An 8,507-nucleotide genomic window follows, 5' to 3' on the forward strand; every position below is an offset into this window, starting at 1 on the left:
GGGACAGGGATTCCTTGTCATAGGGCAAGGTTCTTCAAGGAGGTTCAGTGACCTGTGTAGCTAGAATAGGTTGTCTTTAAATACTACCAAAGAGGGACAGTTTCTTTCCTTTTCCCTCCTTCCTGTTAAATCACAGCTTAGTAGTCATGAATTGAACTGGAAAGGGAGGAAAACTAAACCACTTCCCTTCCCCCTCCTCTTTTTTTACCAGTTCCAATAAATGGTCCTAGGGAGTATTTATTTCTCTTTTGTTTCAGTTGTCCTTGGTGAGCTTAGAGTCAGGGTCTTAGGAAAGGATGTTATGGCTCTGGCAGGGAAGTTCTGAGAAGGAGAAGGAAGAGGAGGAGAGAGAAGGAGGTGGAGAGAGTAGGAGGTGGAGAGGAAGAAGGAGGAAGAGGGAGAGAAGGAGAAGGAGAAGGAAGAGAAGAAGATCATCATGAAGAGGAATAAGAGGAAGAGGAATAAGAGAGAAGAAGAGGATAAAAGAATAGAAGTAGAGAATGTCAATTAAATATTTTAATAATGCACAGAAAGATGATTCAGAAAATGACCCAGTCAAGCAGGGTAGTATTGGTATTATACTCAAATTTAATATAAACTTTTTGTTTGTTTGTTTTTTGTTTTTGCAAGGCAATGGGGTTAAGTGCTTGCCCAAGGCCAAACAATTAGGTAATTATTAAGTGTATGAGGCTGGATTTGAACTCAGGTACTCCTGACTCCAGGGCTGGTGCTCTATCTACTGCGCCACCTAGTCGCTCCTAATATAAACTTTTAAGAAATGCTATACACAATAGAGATTTACAGTTATACGTACAAATTTCTTTTCCTGTTCTTTGTATGTCAACATATGCATATCTACTTTTGGAAAATTCATGATAAAAAGGGAAAAAAGCATAACTTACTCATTATGATAGTTGAGGAAGGAAATGGATCTGAAGATGGTAACTTTAGGCAACAGAGAAAAAAATAAAGTTAGAAGAACAATCTAATTCTTGAGAGAAATATTGTTCCTAGATAGCTCCAACTGAGTGTCAAACATGTGGGAATGTATATCTTTGCCTCCTTTAAATCAGTTATCACCTCTCACAGCAGAGCTACTCATTCAATATCAGATACCAAATTCAATGGAGAAGGTCCAGGGAGCCCCCAGCCCAGGAGGAGGTACCAGGAGAAAAGAAGGGACTCTTAAGGCTCTGAAGTTCCAGAATTGGGAGCTCACTGTTCTTATAAATCAAGTTCCACTGAATTTCATCTCAGAAAGGGGTACAAAAGTACACATTATTCTTATTACTTGTTTAGGATCTTTTTTTTTTTAATTGTTTCTGTTAACCTTATCTTCTATGATTTCATCAGTTGAAATAAGGGGGAATCACTTGATCAGGGATGCCCTGATCAACTTTGTCTCATTACACTAAAAATAAAGAATTTTAAAAAGATGTAACTGTGAATTAAAGGGAAGGTCAGAAAAATTTCTAAGATGTACAAACTAGAACCTCTCTTCTTGCTTCTATAAATAACTTCTTCTCTGACTTTGTCTCCTTTTCTTTAGACCATAAAGAAGGGGGATGGTGGTGGTTAGAGGGATGGAAGGAACAAAGAGGACCCTGCAAATGCCTTTTTCCTCCCTAGGACTCTTACCCAGGACAGGACAGTTCCATTGAATATGACCCCTCCTCAGAAAAACAAAAGACCTTTTAAAAACAAGAGAAATAAAAGATGCCTTTGGGTATCAGGGAGCTGGAATTTATTTTAAGCATGAGAATTCCTGTGATCTACGATCAAACAATTCTTTAGGTGTTGAAACATTTTCTTTTTTTCAATTTTTAAAAGGAAAGAACTAAATAGAAAACTTCATGTAGCTTGGGAAAGAAAAGTTTAGGTCATGGTATCTAGAACTCAAAAAAGACTTAAGAGACCATTTAGTTCCATCCTCTTTGTTTTATTTGAATTTTAGTTTTTTTCTTGTTATCTTTTTTATATCACCTTTATTTCTGAATATATATATATACACTTCTTTTTTCCTTACTAAGTGAGTTATACTTGTAACAAGAAAGAAGAAAGAAGTAAAAAAGAGTTTCAGTAAAACTAACCTATCAATTGAGTTTGAATCAGTATTGCATATCATAGTACTCAATCTTTTTTGAGAAAGAAGGGCACCTTTAAAAAAATATCTCTTCTGCAGTATTGAGCTCAGTCATTATAATGACACGGCACTGAATTTCTTTTTGCAATTGCTGTTATTTTGTTATTATTGGAATAGAAACCTTTATAATATTGAAATATTAGGATATATTTCTTTCCTAGTTTTCCTTACTTTGGAGGTAGTGCAGAGGATAGAGCAACAGCCTTGGAGTCAGGAGGAACTGAGTTCAAAAACAGCCTTAGAGACTTGACACTTAATATCTTAACACTTAACTCTCAATTTCCTTGTATCCAGGGTCATCTCCAGTTATCCTGATGCATTTCTGGCCATTGTTTCCAGAGGAGAAAGTGAGACTGATTACTTAGCACTCCCCCTCACTCAAATCCAATTCATGTGCTTGTCTTGGCATCTTCTCACTGATAGTCATAGTCTTCTTTATGAATGAAGAACAAACAACACTTACATTGTGCATATTTTCCCATGCTTCATATTATCTTCATTCTTCATATTCATTTCTTTTGACATCATAATATTCTATTACATTAATGAAGCAAGATTTGTTTAATTGAAGGATTTTGGTTGGAAGGGACCTCAGAGGCTAAAGAGTAAGGTGGAACAGTAATGAAAGTATTGGACCTGGAGTCAGGAAGACCTGAGCTAAAATCCAGGCTCAGATACTTATTAGCTATGTGACCCTTAACCTCTGTCTTCACTTTCATCAACTGTTAAAATTGGGAGAAGGAAAAGAAAAAGACTTGTTTTGATAGGCAAATTAGATGATATCTATAAAGCATTTTGCAAATCTTAAAGTCCATATAAATGCTAGCTATTATTATCACCTCCCTTTAAAGATGAAAGAACTGAGACCTGAAGAGACTTGCTCAAAGTCACACTACTTATAAGTGTCAGAGAAAAGATTTGATTCCAGGTTTATTCATTGTATCAATATCCATTGTTTCAAAAGGCAATTAACAGAATGTAATTTAACCTAGTATTTTATCAGTGCAGATCCACCAGCCACTAACCAAGACCATTAATAGATGTAGCCTGAAAAGGAAAAATAATCATTTCCAATTGACCAAACTTCTTTAGATGATGTTCTCCAAAGAGTAAGTTTGATTTTGGTCCTGAGATATACAGACTTTTCATGAGAATATTTTTAGCTTGGAAGAACCTGTTGATCTTACCTTCTAATATTTTTTCTTATATCATAGGAGAGAAAGAGAGAGAGAGAGAGAGAGAGAGAGAGAGAGAGAGAGAGAGAGAGAGAGAGAGAGAGAGAGAGAGAGAATGAATCATGAATCAGATGTTGGTGTTGGAAGGGCTTGTATCACTAGCATTCTCTTAGTTCAGATTCAATATTGGGATGAAATGAGGCACTCAGAGGTCATTAAGTAATCAGTAAAAGGAGATTTACTTTGCCCTAACACAGGGGCAAAGAATGTGCAACAAAAAATAGTGTTTCTTAGCATCTTAGGATGTCATTAGGAAACTGCATCATGAAAGCTCAGAACAATTAGGTCTCAGGGAAAGCTTTATCTCTTTTTAGGGAAAGCTAAGGAGAGGTCAATCTAACTCAAGTTGCAGAAAAAACACTAGTAGATGTTAGTCTTACTACATTTGTCCAAAAACAAGGCAGCTAGCTGGCACAGTGAGTAGAATGCTGCCCTGGAGTCATAAAGACTCATTTTCTTGGATTCAAATCTGGCCTCAGACACTTACTAGCTATGTGACCAAGGGCAAATCATTTAAACTTGTTTCCTTCAGTTTTCTCATCTGTAAAATGAATTCAAGGAACTGACAAACCACGACAGTATCTATGCCAAGAAAACACCAAATGGGGTCGTGAAGAGTTGGAAATGACTGAACAACAATAATAAAGGTCAGAGCAACTCAGGTCATGCTCTGTAGGATGTATGTATGTAGGATGTATTCCAAACAATCCAAGCCATTACTACCTCCTTTCAAAGACAACAAGTTTTGCAGCTAAAAGGAATTTTATATTGTCTTTGACTCATTTTAGTTGTAAAGAAATTAAGGTTTCATTTGACTTTAAATTCAACGTTCTTTCCATTTCTCATATGTGTTAGTAATAATAATAACAATAATATTTATTATTATTATCATATTTATTCAGGTGGCTCTAAAATCTCACGGCAGTTTTAAACTTTAATAGAAAGGCATTTCAAGGGGCAGCTAGGTGGCGTAGTGGATAAAGCACCGGCCTTGGAGTCAGGAGTGCCTGTGTTCAAATCTGGTCTCAGACACTTAATAATTACCTAGCTGTGTGACCTTGGGCAAGCCACTTAACCCCATTTGCCTTGCAAGAATCTAAAAAAAAAAGAAATAAAGAAAGGCATTTCATTCTAACCTTTCTGATTCTGAGTTTCCTCATCTCACACATGTAGCACTTTACTTTGCAAGATTATCAAAATGCCTAAATGAGATAAGTACAATACTTTGCAAACCAGAAAGTATTCTATGAGCTAACCTAAATGTCTTCCTGTACTTTAAAGTTTTAATGTACATATTATCTCATTTGATTCTCAGCATTAGAGAGGTTAAATGACTTGTCTAGAGTCAACTGATTAATGTATGTTTGAGGTGGCATTTGAAGTAAGTCTTCTTAATATTTTATTCCTGAATCTGACTATCTGTGTATATCTGTTGTTGTTGTTGTTGCCAGAAGTGGGGAGTGAGGGGGGGGTATTTGGAATTCTTACCTAGGTAACTGTCAATGCTGCTTTTTAGGCTGCACTCCAGACTTTTTTCTACCATGTCCCAGAAACATCTTCAACCCCCAAACTTCCTCTAGTCTGGATATTCATAGGAAGGACCCTCTGCTCCAAGAACTTCCATTATATATGTGAGTGGTGTCATCATTTTTCTCCAGAACTGAGCTTACCCTTCCTCTTTGTACTCCTGTGCCCCTCTTTCAGATCCTGTGCCCCTATTTCAGATCCCTTTTTTTGTGTTATCTTCTCCTGTTAGAATATCTTTTAAGTACTTAATATGAACTTATTAACTGACTAATGTCTTATGAATTATTTATTATTTAAATGTAGAACTTTTAAAGTGAGGTTCCCTATTAATAATTGCTTCCAGGTTGTGGTTGGTGTGCTTTTGGAGAAGGAGTTGTTAGACTTTTTTTTTTTAAATCAATAATGTATTTTTTCTGTCTAAAAGAAAGCATATTCAATAGAACATAAAACAACCTTTTAGATTTGCCCACAAGTACCTTCAATGTATATGAAAAAATCATAAAAGATTTTCTGAAAGATGAAACAAACAAAGCTTTTCTCAATAGTCCTCTGATTACAAATCTCAGTGAAGGTATAAAAATAAGATGATGCATGTTTGCCATAGGTAGCTGTTGTTATCACAGAGGAAGACCAACACACAAGGAGAGATTCCTTATATATGATGAGATCTGTTTGCAGATACCATTTTACAAATAGCTTTAAGCCCTACAACATAGCTGAGACTCCTAAATGAGATTCAGAAACTCTCAAGAATTCAGCCTAACTAGAAAGGAAAAGCAAGTGACTGAAGAATGCCATATTTTCATATTGGGAATGTTCTCCATAAATCTTTTATGAGGGTTCTACATAAACTAGCCCAGATATAACTCATGCTGCTCTCTAGTGACCAAAGGTTTTTACCCCACCCATCTTCCTCTGTGCCCCTCCTCCTCTTCCACCTCTACCTTTGGGAATATTAATCAAGTCCTAATTATCATTTCTGGAAGGATCAATACATTGTTGTATGGCTCTATCTATAATCCCAATTACTTCCTAATCTAAAAGATCCCTCTAACCATCACTTCTATGTGGTACATTCCTGTGGATAGAATGTCTTTCTTTTTGTATTTGTATTGCCAGTGTTCACTTAGCACAGTGTCTGGCACACAACAAAGGTTTAACAATTTTTTTATTCATTCATTCATTAATTCATTCATTCCTTTACTCTTCAAACTCTGATACATAGTTGTATGTACAAATTATAGAGACTGGCCAACAGCAAAATTCCTTGGACACTTCAGAAGGGAAAGGAACTGGGTACAGCAGACAACTAGGTTGGATTTATTTGTGGGAAACTCCTCCGTACTTTTAATGAATTTATGCTTCTTCCTAAAAACAAAGACCCATCTTCTTAACATCAAAACTTTTACAATAATACTATAATACTATAATTCCTGTCACAGGAGAGCAAAATCTTCAAATGATTCAAGTTGCAGGTCACTCAGAGAAATAGAAAGGAATCCAGGAAATAAGAGATTTTTCTTTGCTTTATGGGTTGTGATAACATAATAATTCTTGTCAAGTGGCCAGCATCCAGATGATACATACAAAACCTCTCCATACTTAGCTGGATTTGTCCTCACAAAGCCACAGTACTATTACCAAAGACAAAATGTGTTAAGAGAAGGAGTATAAAAGACTAGTCCAACTGAAATGGGGTGGTCTATTCATGTTATAAGAACAAGACTTGATAAATTTTGAATAACTCTTGTACTTTGATGGTACCCACACATTGTCAGATATCTAGAGGCAGGCCCTCAGAAATCTTGGTGGCTCTTCCTATGGAGGATTTATAGTAGAAAAAAGTTATATGGGACAGCGAAAGCATTGATGGGCTCCAGTAGTGAGCATCGATCCATCCAAGTACTCACAGTGTTGGCGAGAAGCTTGGATTTCACATTCATATTTGTTCTTTACAGATTCTAAGCAGAGTTCTCTATAGATTCCTGCTACTTTTGTTCGAATTTGCATATTTTCTTGCAAAGTTGCCAGTGGTTCCAAATATTCTGGTGCCTTCCCAGCTATTACTTCTTGTAGCTTTGCATCCACTTGACTTAATCTTTCTTTATAAAGCTGATCTTTGAGGTCTGTAAACTGTTTTTCAAGATTTGACATTTCATCTAAGCACTCGATTCTTCTTCTTTCACAGTCTTCATCATCCATTTCTGAGCTGTCCCCATCCTCGGAGACTGACGAGCTCTCGGTGTCCTCGTCCCCTGAAGTGCTTCCCTCGTTCTCGGCATAGTCCACTTCCATTTCATCGTGATGGTTCGTCTCTTTCTTGTCCCCGCGGGAATGGACAGGCATTTTCCAGTCGCGCCCTGTGCTTATCCCTCTTCCTCGAAGGCCACAGCTTCTTCCGTGATCCGGCGCGGCTGTTCCCACAAACCAACCAGAAGAGCTGTTAGACTATTTTTAAAAGCTTCTACTGCAGAGGTGTCAAATTTGTGACTGGTGACCTACCATACTCCTAGGTGCAACTTGAGCCAGATTAAAATTTAATAGCAAAAGGCAGATAATATAACATTTAAAAACTAGTTAAATGTGTGACCCACAGGGACTCCTATGGATTAGCCAGTGGCCCTCATTTCTATTTGAATTTGACAACATTGTCAAAAAATTACTGTTGCACAATGATTTAAAGACACATTGTTATCTCTTTTTCAAGCTAATCAGTTGAATATTTTTACTTAATGAGTTTTCATACAGTTTTTCTGACACAGGTAAGGGTATGCTAGTTAATGTTCAACACCTGACTTTCTTAAAAGAAAGGTATAAATAGTTTTCAGTTTAATCTGCATTATTGATTTTTTTCTTCATCACCTTCTTAAGTCTAGAGATCAATGAAACAATAAATCAAACACTGATTTATAATATTTGCTCATTTCTCAGATGTAAATGGTCAATCTGAAAATTTAAAAATGGACCTATGAGCTGGCTCCATCCCATCCCTGGAATATGATAAATAAATTCATGTCTTTTAAAACATTTATCACTTGAAAAATATGTAACATTGAATACTAGTTTGATAGTTTTATCTTCTCTGGGCTTCCATTTCCTCATTTGCAAAACTAGGTACTCTATTAGATTAATTTCTAGGACCCTGTTCAACTCCAACCCAAAAGGTTCAATAGACTCTCTCACAAAGACACGGGATGCTTTTGTATCATTGAGAACACAGAAATAAAGAGAGACAGAGAGACAGAGATAGAGAGAGAGAAAGAGAGTGAGAGAGTGACACACACACAGACAGAAAGAGATAGAAACAGATAGAAACAGAGAGACAGAGAAGCAGGGAGAGGAGGAGGAGGAGGAGGAGGAGGAGGAGGAGGAGGAGGAGAGAGAGAGAGAGAGAGAGAGAGAGAGAGAGAGAGAGAGAGAGAGAGAGAGAGAGAAGTGAAATCTTAAGGAGTGAAGAATAGGCAAATCAATTTAAAGGAAATTGGATATTTGTACTGTTTTGAAAATACCTGATTGCCATTGGAAATGATCCAGCAGTTTAAAAGAGGTGTAATAATATTTCTCTTATGTCCTTCCCCCACCCCAATATTACTTCCCTCCAA

At 36.7% G+C, this 8,507-nt stretch overlaps 1 long non-coding RNA gene across 1 annotated transcript in view; it reads left to right on the plus strand.

Annotated features, from left to right (window-relative positions):
• LOC141493338 (uncharacterized) overlaps positions 1 to 8,233 on the plus strand; it is a 274,138-nt gene extending 265,905 nt beyond the window's left edge. Inside the window, exon 5 of the long non-coding RNA XR_012470180.1 lies at positions 7,094 to 8,233. This is a non-coding gene — a long non-coding RNA (uncharacterized LOC141493338). The remainder of the gene's footprint in view (positions 1 to 7,093) is intronic.
• Positions 8,234 to 8,507: the final 274 nt, after the last annotated feature.

The sequence above is a fragment of the Macrotis lagotis genome, chromosome 7, assembly GCF_037893015.1.
Source record: "Macrotis lagotis isolate mMagLag1 chromosome 7, bilby.v1.9.chrom.fasta, whole genome shotgun sequence".
NCBI lineage: Eukaryota > Metazoa > Chordata > Mammalia > Peramelemorphia > Peramelidae > Macrotis > Macrotis lagotis.